The following is a 15,088-nucleotide window of genomic DNA, read 5'->3' on the forward strand; positions in this document are numbered from 1 at the left end:
TTAAATATGTAATTAACTATTAAAAAGCTTCTGCTAGGGAGCTCCCGGGACCCTCATAGCCTAAAACATTCAGAAGCTAATTTCCCCTGCAGCTTTCTCACGTTACACAAACGGACCACGTAGTTAAACCTCCAGACATGTCTAAGGCTGAGGCCCCGCTGCATCAGACAGCACGTCCGCACTGCATACAGGCAGCGCGTAGAGAGGCACTTCACTACTATCTGCAGTTCATTAGGTCCGCAGGAGAGGGAGGGAGGGTGTGGGTCTGGGGGGTTGTGGGTCCAGGAGGAGAGGGGAGGGGTGATACAAGGAGGCAGATAGATCAGGTGCTGTAAAGTTCCCCCCTCCCCTGTGTGTGTGTTATAGAGGAGGGGGAGATACACCGGGGCTGTACATACATACATACATACACACAGGAAGGTACAGCCCCCGGTGCTGATAGGCTCACCAGCGTGCCACGTCACCGCTCGGGATCACAATCCTCTTGCATCCCCTGCCGGCTGACACGTCACAGTGCGTAGTGAACCTTGCAGTGAGGAGGGACTGGGGCCGGCTCGGGAGGAAGTCAGGAGCTGGTGAGTGATGCGCATGCGACCGCACGCGCAGTCCGATATAGCGGGACCGCAGCCTAACAAGATAAAAAAACTGACCGTTCAGGATGTCTCACGATATTTCTCGCCACCACAGCACGGGTCAAGCACAGCCCCTGGAGAGCAGGATGGCGCAGTGTAACGCACTCCAACAAACAAAGACTGAGATCGGCCAATCATAGGCTATGTTGCGGGGGGCGAAATCACACGCACTTATCTAGAAGTGCTCCTCACAGCAATGCATGAAAAGCTGCATCAGTCCATACAGATGGATTTGAAAACTGCTGTGGGCGAACTGAAGGAGTAAATAAATGGCCTCTCTCAGAGGACAACAGAATTGTGAGGCCCTACAACTACAGATGGCGGCGAATTATGAATTCCTACGCTTGGGTTCAGGAGATTAATTATGTTAAGGACAGTCTTTAGAATCAAGAAAATCGAGACCGAAGACAAAACCTGAGGATTTGCAATATCCCAGAAACGGTTCTCCCTGACCTCCTTCGGCCCTATCAAATACAGTATAGTTTTTAACACCATATGTGAGGATCTCGAGGAAAAAGACCTTGAAATTAATCGGGCCCAACGGGCATTAGGTCCTAGGGTCAGACGACCCGAAATGCAGGAGAGATGTTATCATACGGCTCCATAATTATTCTGCCAAGGAAAGGATAATTGGAGCCTGCAGAGAGAAGAATTTCATCCACTTCCAGAACTAACTTCTGCAAATATTTAATGATTTGTCCATGGTGACTATTGGAAGAGGTTGTGAATTTAGATCTCTGACCCTGCTTCTATGGGAAAACTGGGTGCGGTATAGATGGGGGTTCCCATTTAGACTTATTGTGTTTAAAAAAGCTGTGTGTGCTGTGCACGCGCATAGTAAGTGAAACTTCTTTGACTTTTGTCACAGAAATTGTATTTGTATTGGTGATGTTTTAATTAAAAATCAAAATACAATTTCATTGACAAAACGCAAATAAATTTGACTTAGAACATGCGTACACATCCCTTGTATTTGCACTAAGCGTGAATTCCTCGTGTGTGTGTGTGTGTGCGTGACTGTGTGTGTGCGTGTGACTGTGTGTGTGTGCGTGTGACTGTGCGTGTGACTGTGTGATTGTGTGACTGTGCGTGTTACTGTGTGACTGTGTGTGACTGTGCGCGTGACAGTGTGTGTGCGCGTGACAGTGCACGGTGCACGTGACAATGCGTGTGCGCGCGACTGACTGTGTGCGCGACTGACTGTGTGCGCGACTGACTGTGTGTGTGTGACTGTGTATGTGTGCGTGCGTGTGTGCGTGACCATGTGCGTGTGTGTGTGACCGCGTGTGACCGTGTGACGTATGCGCAGCCCCCCTGCACCTCACACATCCCCCTAACCTATTCACAGTCAGTGTGTGTGTATATGTGTCAGTCAGTGTGTGTGTGTGTGTGTGTGTGTGTGTGTGTGTGTCAGTCAGTGTGTGTGTATGTGTCAGTGTGTGTGCATGTGTGTCAGTCAGTGTGTGTGTATGTGTGTCAGTCAGTGTGTGTGTGTGTGTATGTGTGTCAGTCAGTGTGTGTGTGTGTGTGTGTATATATGTATGTGTGTGTGTCTGTCACTGTATGTGTGTCTCTCTTTCTGTGTCCTGCCCCCTCTCTCCTGACTCCCCCCCCCTCAAAGGCAGGCAGAGCTGCGGACCCGCGGCGGCTCTGCCTGAGACTCTCCTCCTCCCCTAACACCCTCCCCCCTCACAGACAGGCAGAGCTGCGGACCCGCGGCGGCTCTGCCTGAGTCTCTCCTCCTCCCCTCACACCCCCCCCTCACAGACAGGCAGAGCTGCGGACCCGCGGCGGCTCTGCCTGAGTCTCTCCTCCTCCCCTCACACCCCCCCCCCTCACAGACAGGCAGAGCTGCGGACCCGCGACAGCTCTGCCTGAGTCTCTCCTCCTCCCCTCACACCCCCCCCCCCTCACAGACAGGCAGAGCTGCGGACCCGCGGCAGCTCTGCCTGAGTCTCTCCTCCTCCCCTCACACCCCCCCCCCCCCTCACAGACAGGCAGAGCTGCGGACCGCGGCGGCTCTGCCTGAGTCTCTCCTCCTCCCCTCACACCCCCCCCCCCCTCACAGACAGGCAGAGCTGCGGACCCGCGGCGGCTCTGCCTGAGTCTCTCCTCCTCCAATCTCACCCCCCCCCCCTCACAGACAGGCAGAGCTGCGGACCCGCAGCGGCTCTGCCTGAGTCTCCTACTCCCCTCACAGACAGGCAGAGCTGCGGACCCACGGCGGCTCTGCCTGAGTCTCTCCTCACACCCCCCCCCTCACAGACAGGCAGAGCTGCGGACCCGTGGCGGCTCTGCCTGAGTCTCTCCTCACACCCCCCCCCCCCTCACAGACAGGCAGAGCTGCGGACCCACGGCGGCTCTACCTGAGACTCTCCTCCCCCCCCCCCTCACAGACAGGCAGAGCTGTGGACCCGTGGCGGCTCTGTCTGAGTCTCTCCTCCCCCCCCCCACCCCACCCCCTGGCGAGACGCGGCCGCACCGGGCAGATACCTTAATAAAGGCCCCCCCCCCTCCGGAAGTGCTGCGTGGGCAGAGGCAGTGTCGGCGGGGAAGGGGGGCAGCGCGTCATCGTCAGCGGGAGCTGGCTTCGAGGGGAGCGCTGCAGCGATCCCCTTCTGATGGTGCTGTGGGGAATGCAGCTCACTCTACCCCCCCCCCCCCCCGTTCCATGCCTCGGCCGGGAGAGGTCAGCAGGGAGTGGCGGCAATTAAATTTTGAGGGCTGCCGCTGCATGTCAGCGGCTGGGGGGAGCAGAGCTCATTAGGAGCTGCGGCGGCGGTTACCCTCCATGATCCCTGGGCTCCTCTCCTCCTCCGACCCCGGCGGCGCTCAGTCAGCGGGACGCAGGAAAGCGGAGGTAGGGAGGAGAGAGGCTGCGCGGCATGGCAGCGGCCGTTAGGAGCGGCGGCTATCGCCGCCGCATATGTCACGGTGTGTGGGGGGGGTGGGGCTCGGGGGGGGGGTGTGGGGGGTGATTAGGAGCATCTGATTTGTGGAGCGGGTGTGATGTCAGTGTTGGGGTCGGGCTGAGCCAGAACACAGCCCGGCCTCAACTGCCAGCACTGACGTCACATCCGTTTCATTTCTGTCTCCACAATTCTTTTTTGCCCCATCACGAATGAGGTGCCACTAAGGAAGTTTCACTTCAAAAATGGGAAACATCTCTCCATCAAGCATCCAGAGGAGATGGATCAATTTGCTCGTGTTTGGGGTCTGACGCCTCCACCCCTCCAGAATCAAGAACCACCAAGTGCCAAAAGAATGGAACATGGTGCTGGACTGATCAGGGCCTCATAGAGGCTGGCAGGCAAAGTGCCCAAAGACCTGAGATCTGAGAGGCTAACTTTATCGCCGATATTAACAGAAAGCACAAGAGTGATTGTAGAGAAATCACCCTAAGGTCCCTGTTTGCTGCACTCTATCAGATCACAAAAAATGTTAGCCAGGTGAGATTCATGGATACATGTGATTCTTAAACGGCTAGTTGAATAGAGTTTATCCCAGAACTAGGTTGATGCTATATTATACAACAAAAGACAGGGGTGCCCAATGCTACATCCAATTGACAAAACATATATGGTAATAAGTCTAAAATGTAAATACTTCAATAATAATAATAACTTGGTTATTTAGTTAAACCCTTTGGCTAAAGCGTTGTAAGCCTGCATACGAATCGTCAAGGTATAACCAAAATGCAGGTCCTACACTACACTGTGAACCCTTCCTTTTACCTCTGTATGAGGGGAAGGTAGTGGTACATCCCTACTCCCTGTACAAATCTCCCTATTATTGAAGTATTTCAACTTTATATTATTATTACCATATATGTTTTGTCAATTCGATGTAGCATTGGGCACCCCTGTCTTTTGTATACATTTGTCACGCCCAGTAGCACTCTTTTTTGACATAAATATATATTCATGATGTGGTGGGTGTAGGAGTTTGAGCTAGCTGGGAATGTGTGTTGATGCTATATTACCATATATTTAGGATATGAGTGAGCTACAGTTAGGTCCGGAAATAGTTAAACACAATGCAATTTTCATAATTTTGGCTCTGTACGCCACCACAATGGATTTGAAATTAAACAACCAAGATGCAATAGACGTGCAGACTTTCAGCTTTAATTCAAGGGGTTGAACAAAAATATCGTATGAAACGTTTAGGAATTGCAACCATTTTCATACACAGTCCCCTTTTTCAGGGGCTCAAATGTAATTGGACAAATTAACACATTCATAAATAAAATGTTCATTTTTAATACTTTGTCGAGAATCCTTTGCAGGCAATGACTGCTTGAAGTCTGGAACGCATGGACATCAACAAACACTGAGTTTCCTCCTTCGTGATGCTTTTCCAGGCCTTTTCTGCAGCTGTCTTCAATTGTTGTTTGTTCGTGGGTCTTTCTGCCTTAAGTTTTGTCTTCAGCAAGTGAAATGCATGCTCGATCGGGTTGGGATCAGGTGATTGACTCGGCCATTGCAGAATATTCCACTTCTTTGCCTTACAAAACTCCTGGGTTGCTTTTGCAGTATGTTTTGGGTCATTGTCCATCTGTAAAGTGAAGCGCCGTCCAATCAACTTTGCTGAATCTGAGCAGACAATATATCCCTATACACTTCAGAATTCATCCGGCTGCTTCTGTTTTCTGTCACATCATCAATAAACACTAGTGACCCAGTGCCATTGGAAGCCATGCATGCCCATGCCATCACACTGCCTCCACCGTGTTTTTCAGATTGTAAGGAATCCATTTCTGGCCTTGCAGAGGTCTGTGTTCCTGTTTCTTTAGGCCTGCTGCACTCTCCCTTTGCAGAGATCAACTTTGGACACGTGTGCTGAAGCACTGGTTTTTCCCCGGCGCTGCTCTGCAGTGTTCTTCGGCCAGCCTGCTGTCTCTCCCTGCTGAGACCGGCGTCATGGGCCGTGGCCGCTCTTCGCGCATAGACCGCTCTTGCTCCTATGCTGAAGCAGAGAGTACCCGTCTACCTGTTGCCGAACCCATGCCTGAATCACGACAATGCTGCCTTCTCCGATCCTGATCTTGTCTTGTCTTCAGACGACGCTGCCTTCTCCAGTCTGGACCCCGGCTTGTTTGACCATGAACTTTGCACTCCGGATCCGGCTCCGAGACCTAAGGTTGGTGATTATGTAACCCCACCTCAGCCCTGCGGTCCAGTCCCGGTTTGTGTAAAGCACATCCGTGACAGTATACTCGGCCCCACAAACTCAGACCGCGCTGTGGTGAGGGTGGGACTATTCCTGTCAGAATTGCTGTCTGCTAACCGGTCCCAGTCTGAAACCCAGTTCCTGTTTAAAATGCTGCCTGAAAACCAGTCCCTGTTTATAGGCTTAACTCTGTCTGAAAGACAGCTCCATAAAGAACTCCTTGTTAAGGCCCAGCACCTCAGAGAGTTCCCACAGAGCCTGGCCTCCTGTGTTCCTTCTGCTGGCTCCCCTGTGACTTGGGAAAACGTGGATCCTGTGGGACTGGCACAGGCTCAAAATACGCTTCATGAACTGTCACTATCTTTGGACCAGTATATAATATAGCAGGAACCTATCCTCGCCTGCAATGCTGTTACTGTACTGCTCCCCTGCTCTACTAGTCCTGTTACTAAATCCTTGGGGTTACCGTCCCCTCCTGAGAATTGTCAAACTAACTCGCTGTCGCTGCCACCTCAGGATAGCCCAACTGATTTGGTGCCCCTATAGCCTAAAAAAGAATTTGCCACGGTCCCTGTTACTGACTTCCCCTCCCTTTCCTCTGACCCTCTGTCGCGGCCTCCTAAGGAAGAAGCTGCCACGGCCCCTAGCCCTGATTTAACCTCCCTGTGTTCAGACCCCGAGGTTATGCCTGCTTTAACCCCTGCTAGTCAGCTCTGCAAGGCTCCCATTGTAGATTCCTGTATTGCACAAGCCGATGTTACTCTTCTAGTATCAAAGTACTGTATGAACCTTTTCTGCCCTCACTTTCTAAGTAAGAATTCCTGCACTCAGACCCTCCTGCACTGCCTGCCTTAACCCCTGTTAGTCAGCTCTGTGAGGCAAACCTCCCTTTTTCTGATTCCCTTGCCAGTTCACTACTTCTAAGTTCACAAGCAGACTTTGCACCTTATACTTCTCCTGAGGGTCAAGTAGATGAGCCTGTTGAGGTATATTCCTTTCCCTCCCCTGTCCCAGCTAGGTTTCCTACTGCTGGGTTCCCTGAGAATGCTTCTGTAATATTGGTTCCTTTAAAAGGAGATTTTCAGGAACCCACCTCAGCTGTAAACCAGCATGCAGATTCTCTTTTCTCTGATCCTCTGCTACTCAACCCTTAGGGTTAACCCTTGCCAGTCCTCAACCCTTAGTGTTAAAAGCAGACCTTGTACTTTACGCCTCTCCTGTGGTTCAAGCTGTTAAGCTCCCTGAAGCTTTTTCTGAAACACTGCTCCCTCGTAAAAGTGAGACTCATGTATCTGTTTCAGCCAGCACACGGATTTCTCCCTCTCTGAATCTTCCCTTACCTGTCCCGTTATTCAAAGGGGTGAAGTTCCTGCTTTGAATTATAAACCCTTTTCCGTAGAGCCTATCTGCGCTGTTGGACTCCCTGGCGTCCCTTCCCAAGTGACTACTTCAGAGATCAGCGTTCCTGTTGCTGCTCCTTTAGTACAATTGGAATTCCCCTTTCCTGTCTTGGATGATCAGCTCCCCAAGTCTGAACTCCCATGCCCACCTGCCTTTGTAAAAACCCCATTCCTTTTTTCGGTATCTAAGAGTGCTCCGTTACCCCCTGAGTTAATCTATGCCACTGTGCCGCGCCTGTCCCAGACGTTTTTATTTCCCCATTTGCAAGCCATTCCCAGCTTGCTATGTTAAAAGTCAATATGCATTGCTTGCTATACCCTCTAACCGACACATGATGGCGTAGGAGAGCCCAACACTAGCCCTGATTGGAAAGGCGTGGCAGAAGTTTAAAGGGCTGTCTATGACACCGGTGCGCAAACTGGGGAGCGCGACCCCCAGCGGGGGCGCGCGACTGCCGACGGGGGGCGCGGGGTTTACAGAGGCCCCGCGCGCTTCCCGAAGGCACTTAAATTATGTGCCGGGGGAGCTGCAGGGCCTCTGTAAACCTAACTTACCATGGCTCTGGCGGCTTCCTCCCTGCGTCGCCATGGCAACGCGGGTAAGTTGGTGTTGGGAGGGGCGCGGGAGTGAGGGGACAGCCGGCAGGGGGGCACAGGGAAAAAAGTTTGCGCCCCCCTGGTCTATGAGATAGAAATCCATTACTTGCAGTTAGAATTTCAAGTACTTTACCGATACAATGTATCCGTCTCTCATTAACTCTGCGACTTGAAAGGCAGAGAGGCAATTGGCTTGGGAACAGTGTCAATTGCCTTGAGAACCGGGGGAACTTGTGGTCTCGAAACCGGCATTTCAATTAGAAATGCTAACTCGAGAACGAAAGCACCCAGAAACCTGATTTTTTAGTTGCAAGTACAGTAAAACACCCCATGCACATACATATAAAAATTACAGTGATAACACAAACGGAACATGTTGTTTTAGTAAAGTGTGTAAAAGCTGCAAATTTTAAATGTAAGGCAGGATGTATTTTGTAAGTCCGAGGAGGAATTCCTTGGACATCCAGCAGTGATATGGGTGAATGAGCTGGAGGTATTTTCATGGCTGAGGTTCAAAGGGGTCTCGCTGATTTATCCCTAATTCTGATGTTGCCCCGCTAAGTACCTTAGTCATTGGGGCCCATGCAGTGTTGGATAAACCTCCTGTTGCCTCTCTAGTTTGTGCCATAAAGACTTCCCCAGCTCCTGACTTACTGATTATTAACCCCCTGACTTCCACTTGTGAGACAAACACTATATCCTCTGATTCCATTGTAGAGTTTAGTTCAGTTCCTGCCATTTCACAATCACCCACTTCAGAGACAAGCAAGGTGTCCCTTGTTTCCATTAGAAAGGCTAGCCCAGTTTCTTTCACGGATCATGCCACAGCCTCTGGGATAACTAAAAATGACATAAATCTCCTCACGGCTGGGAATAGCCTTTTTCGTTCTAATTTCCCTATAACTCCACGTTTAGCCTTAAAGTCAAATAATACTGTCTCAAGCTGATTCGCCCACAGTATTCGGGGTATCCGCTACTGACCGCATATCTGCTACCATGAACTCAGAGGGATCGCACTTGGAACTTTCGATAATACCCGCTGCGTCCTTTTTTTTCGAAAAGTCCTGTGTTCAAGATGGAGTTATATTTCACTGTCTTTTCCACAATAGTTGGGGTACATACTATTGACTGTCCGACTTCTGTCGCAAAACTAGGGGTACCTCTCAGGAAAGTTTCTGTAGCTACTTGCAAAGGACCCTGTGTTTAAAACAGTCATATTCCGCATTGCTTGTCCCACAGTATCATGCGAGACCTTGGTACCTGGGACCTCCACTCCTAAGTCAAGTTCATGTTCTTTGTTTTCTTTCTCTGTGTTGGAGGTACCCAGCTTTAACCCCAAAACTTCTATTCCTAAGGCTGATGCACCGCTCCCCGGCTTCCTGCTGTATTGGATAAGATCTGTTTTCTCACCTTTCAAACAGAGTCTTTACTCGCAGGTTTCTGTGCGGTGCCTAAAGTTTCCTTTCTGGATTACATTTGGTCATTCTCTAAGAATAAGGCACTGTTGCAAGGTACATGCAACCATACGCGGGTTTTCTTGATAAGGCTTATTTATTGAACCTTAAAAAATACAGCACACAAAAACAAAACAGTGTAAGGAATCGGGGACCACGTCCCTTGCGGCGTGACCCCTCCTTACCCACTACCAGTACTGCAGCGGCTGCTGCCCCTGCCCCCCGTCGCTACCCATGCCGCCGCCCAGTGCATACCTTGAACTCTGCCGTCGCCATCTTGGATTCTGGCACTGGTGTTACAGACCCTCAGCTGGGCTCTACTATTTCCTGGTCTCTCAGCCACTCACGAGCAGCTCCTTGACACGCCTCCGCCATGCCCCTCGTCCGGATTGGTCACTGTCGCTTTAAATATCCGGCTGTGACTTCACTTCCTTGCTCTGCATAGCTCCTTGCTTCCTGTGTAGCCTGGAAACTGTGTCGTGCTCCTGTTTGTCTTTTCTCCTACAGATTTGAACCGGCTTGTCTGACTTACCCCTCTGGCTCCCGACTTCAGCTTACCCATCACGATTCTTACCTCTCAGACCCTTGGACACGGAAACGGATTTGACTACGGAACTCTCTATACTCCTGAACTCGGCAAGTACAACGACTATTCTAAATCTTAACCCAGGCCTGGCCACGCTACAACCACATCCCTCTGCTGTCGGTGTGTATATTCAACATCCCACCTCAGTACAGGGGACTGGCCTGGTCTATGGGCTGCACAGCGTGACATTATGCAGAGCCCAACAGAAATGACTGAGGTGGGCCAACTAATCAGGGGACTTGCGCAATGCATTGGTACTTTGGGAACTCAGATCACAAGCCTGGTACAACAGCTTTCCCAGCTTTCACTACAACCTATTCCGGCCCCAGCCGCGCAGGGTGGCGACCGGCCATCAGAACTCAGGATTCCTACGCCTAAAGCATATGCGGGTGACCCTCTAGCCTGTCGTGGTTTTTTGAATCAATGTGAAATACAATTTGAGATTTCTCCCAGCCTGTTCCCCACCGGACGCACCAAGGTAGCCTATGTTTACTCTCTTTTAACAGGGGACGCCTTGGCGTGGGCCTCTCCCATCTGGGAGTTGCGTGCGGAAACCACCCAGGATTACCAGCTCTTCCGCCAAGAATTCCAGCAGGTATTTGATATTCCCGCCCGCAGTGATACTGCCGCTGCTTCTCTTGTTCAATTGTCTCAAGGTCGTAGGTCCGTAGCCAAATATGCATTGGAATTCCGGACTGTCGCGGCGGAGACGCATTGGAACCAAGAAGCCCTTATTGCTGTGTTTTGGCAAGGTTTGTCCGACTCTGTAAAGGATGAACTTGCAGCTCAGCCCAGGCCCCAGGAATTGGAGGAATTGATCGCACAATGCATACGAGTGGATCAGCGCCTTCAACAGCGCCGTCATGAACGCCAGCGTCCCAGAATTTTCTCTTCTGACCCTATTCTCCCCAGATCCTTCCCAGCTATTCGTCCTGTTCTAGACACTGTGGAACCCATGCAGATTGCCAGTCAAGAGTTCCGTAATACCGACAGGACTGCCGATAGAACTCCTGACCGGACTGCCGAAAGGGCTCGTCGCCGGAATGAGGGCCTTTGCTACTATTGTGGATCTCCTGAACATACGGTACGTTTTTGTCCTTTAAGGCCCAAAGAACAAACACGACCAATGGGGCAAGAGGGACTCATTTTGGGGTCAATATCTTCTCACCCTATCTCTGAAGAGGAACTCCCTAAGAGAATTATGCTTCCAGTCTCGCTTGAGGGTCCGAATTTTCGCGTAACCACAGCCGCTTTTCTTGATTCAGGATCCGGTGGTAACTTTGTGGATCAAGATTTTGCTACTCTTAACAAGATTCCGCTCATCGCTAAGAAATCACCGATTGGCCTCGAGGCTATTGATGGTCGCCCTTTGCAACCTGCCTTCATCATGTTAGAGACTCTTCCTCTCACCCTTTCTGCCGGTACTCATACCGAAATCATATCCTTTGACGTGATGCACTCTCCTGCCGTTCCAGTTATCCTAGGATTACCCTGGCTACAGCAGCACAACCCACGCATTGATTGGAGGGATGGCAAGACAATTCAGTGGGAGCCAGAGTCAGACGCCTCACCATTGCCGGTCATTTCTCCTACCACAGTCCTCGCGGGAGTGGAAACGCCCCCGGCTAATGATTCCGGTCTTCCTGAAGCATATGCGGATTTCATCGACGTGTTTAGCAAGACACAATCGGAGGTTCTACCTCCTCACAGACCTTATGATTGCCCCATTAATCTGGTTCCCGGCGCTGTTCTTCCAAAATGTAAGTCCTACCCCTTGTCTCTCCCTGAAACTGAAGCCATGGCAGCATACATCAAAGAAAACCTTGAAAAAGGATTCATCCGTAATTCTTCGTCCCCCGCTGGTGCCGGTTTCTTTTTTGTCAAAAAGAAAGATGGATCCCTGAGACCATGCATTGATTACCGAGGGCTCAATCTCATCACAGTCAAGAATCGATACCCCCTTACGCTGATCTCCGAACTTTTTGATAGGCTTCAAGGGGCAAAGATTTTTTCCAAGCTAGACCTCCGAGGAGCTTACAATCTTGTTCGCATCCGAGAAGGCGATGAATGGAAGACTGCCTTCAATACCAGAAGCGGCCACTATGACTATCTTGTAATGCCCTTCGGCTTATGCAATGCTCCTGCTGTTTTTCAGGATTTCATGAATGATGTCTTCCGTGATGTTCTCAATTCTTTCGTAATCGTCTATCTGGACGATATCCTAATTTTTTCTAAAAATCTTCAAGATCATGTCCAGCATACCAGGCTCGTTCTCGCTCGCCTTCGTGTCAATAATCTCTACGTTAAGCTCGAGAAATGTCTTTTTTATCAAACCTCTACTGCCTTCTTAGGCTATATAATTTCTGATAAAGGATTTTCAATGGACCCTGAAAAACTTAAGGCTGTTTTGGATTGGCCTCAGCCCAACTCTCTCCAAGACATCCAGCGTTTTTTGGGCTTCTCCAATTACTATAGGAAATTCATCCGAAATTTTTCCACCACTGTGGCTCCCATTACGGCCCTTACCAAGAAGGGAGCTGACCCGTCTGTATGGCTTCCGCAGGCCGTCTCGTCCTTCGAAACCCTGAAACAAGCTTTCGTCTCGGCACCCATCCTGCGACATCCCGATGTTAGTCTTCCTTTTACTTTAGAAGTTGATGCGTCTGATTGTGGTGCAGGCGCCATCCTGTCCCAGAGATTCTTCCCTCAAGATAAGCTTCATCCATGCGGTTTTTTTTCAAAGAAGTTTTCGCCCGCTGAAAAGAACTATGATGTTGGCAATAGAGAGCTCTTGGCTATCAAGATGGCCTTACAGGAATGGCGACATCTCCTGGAAGGTTCCCGCGAACCTATTTCTATATTGACCGACCATAAAAACCTTCTGTATATCGAAAATGCACGTCGTCTGGGGTCTCGTCAAGCTCGCTGGGCACTATTTTTCTCAAGATTTAATTATACTCTGTCCTATATTCCTGGTTCTAAAAACACAAAATCTGATGCCTTGTCCCGACAATTTTCTCCGGAGGAAAGATCCGAAGAAACCCCTGAAACTATCGTACCCTCTAAGTTTATAATTTCCGCCAACTCATTTGACATTCTCGAAAAGATCGTTGAAGCTCAAACACAAATTCCGAGTGGTCTAGAGGTACCGGAGGGAACTCTTTATGCCGCACCCAGGTTTCATCAAAAGATATTAGAATGGGGTCACTCTGTCCGTTCAGCCGGCCATCCCGGTTTCAAAAGAACTTTGGATCTTATCAAACGTACTTTTTGGTGGCCTAATATGGCAAAGATGGTTCATGAATTTACTAGTGCTTGTCCAGTATGCGCACAAAACAAGACTCTTCATCAAAGACCCTCAGGCTTGCTCATGCCCTTGCCAGTACCCGAACGTCCATGGTCACATATTTCAATGGATTTCATTGTGGATCTACCCCCTTCCAGAGGGATGAATACCATTTTGGTCATCGTTGACCGTTTTTCAAAACAGGCCCACTTTGTTCCACTCAAAGGACTTCCCTCCTCGCCCACCCTAGCTGATATCTTCACCAAGGAGGTGTTTCGCATCCATGGGATACCTACATCCATAGTCTCGGACCGAGGCACACAATTTATATCGAAATTTTGGCGGGCTTTCTCCAAGAGGCTTGGCATGGCGCTATCCTTCTCATCAGGCTATCACCCCCAAACTAATGGGCAAACAGAAAGACTTAATGAAACGCTGGAACAATACCTGCGGTGTTTTATTTCCGATTCCCAGGATAATTGGGTTGACCTGCTACCTTGGGCAGAATTTGCAACCAATTCACTTCGTAATGAATCCACGCATGAAACCCCGTTCTTCGTGAATTATGGTTTCCACCCAAGTCGACTGCCAATCTCAAACATTCCAATAGGAGTGCCGGCGGCTGATGAACGGGTAACTACTCTTCAGAAGTCATGGATCAAGAGTCAGTCCGCGCTTCTTAGCGCCGCTCAGAAATTCAAGTCTCAGGCAGACCACCGTCGTCAACAGGCCCCTAATTACAAGCCAGGGGACCGAGTTTGGCTTTCGTCTAAAAATATCAAGTTGAAGTCTCCGACCCCGAAATTAGCACCTCGATTCTTAGGGCCTTTTCTGATCCAGGAACAAATCAATCCTGTGGCAATTCGTCTGCAACTTCCGTCTTCCATGAGGATTCCAAACGTATTCCATGTTTCCCTGCTCAAGCCATTCGTCCAGAGCAAACGGTTCCCTGCTAAGACCCATAGACCCAAACCAGTCACAGTCCAAGGACAACCTGAATTCGAAATCCAGACAATCATGGATTCTCGTGTATCCAGAGGAAAGATACAATTCCTTGTTCACTGGAAGGGTTATGGTCCAGAGGAACGCTCTTGGGTACCCAAGGAGGACATCCATGCTCCAGTTCTCTTGGACCGCTTCCACAAGAAATTTCCGCAGAAGCCTTGGATGGATCGTCCTGAGGTCGATCCTGAAGGGGGGAGGTACTGTAAAGAATCGGGGGCCACGTCCCTTGCGGCGTGACCCCTCCTTACCCACTACCAGTACTGCAGCGGCTGCTGCCCCTGCCCCCCGTCGCTACCCATGCCACCGCCCAGTGCATACCTTGAACTCTGCCGTCGCCATTTTGGATTCTGGCACTGGTGTTACAGACCCTCAGCTGGGCTCTACTATTTCCTGGTATCTCAGCCACTCACGAGCAGCTCCTCGACACGCCTACGCCATGCCCCTCGTCCGGATTGGTCACTGTCGCTTTAAATATCCGGCTGTGACTTCACTTCCTTGCTCTGCATAGCTCCTTGCTTCCTGTGTAGCCTGGAAACTGTGTCGTGCTCCTGTTTGTCTTTTCTCCTACAGATTTGAACCGGCTTGTCTGACTTACCCCTCTGGCTCCCGACTTCAGCTTACCCATCACGATTCTTACCTCTCAGACCCTTGGACACGGAAACGGATTTGACTACGGAACTCTCTATACTCCTGAACTCGGCAAGTACAACGACTATTCTAAATCTTAACCCAGGCCTGGCCACGCTACAACCACATCCCGGACCCACTCCCTCTGCTGTCGGTGTGTATATTCAACATCCCACCTCAGTACAGGGGACTGGCCTGGTCTATGGGCTGCACAGCGTGACAAACAGCTTCTTGTCAGCATACAAAAACCAAAATAGTTTATTTTCAGCATGCAGGACACAGACAGTTAATCAAACATGTACTTTGAAAACAGACCTTGTAGCAGTAAT

This window comes from Ascaphus truei, chromosome 15 (genome assembly GCF_040206685.1).
Source record: "Ascaphus truei isolate aAscTru1 chromosome 15, aAscTru1.hap1, whole genome shotgun sequence".
NCBI lineage: Eukaryota > Metazoa > Chordata > Amphibia > Anura > Ascaphidae > Ascaphus > Ascaphus truei.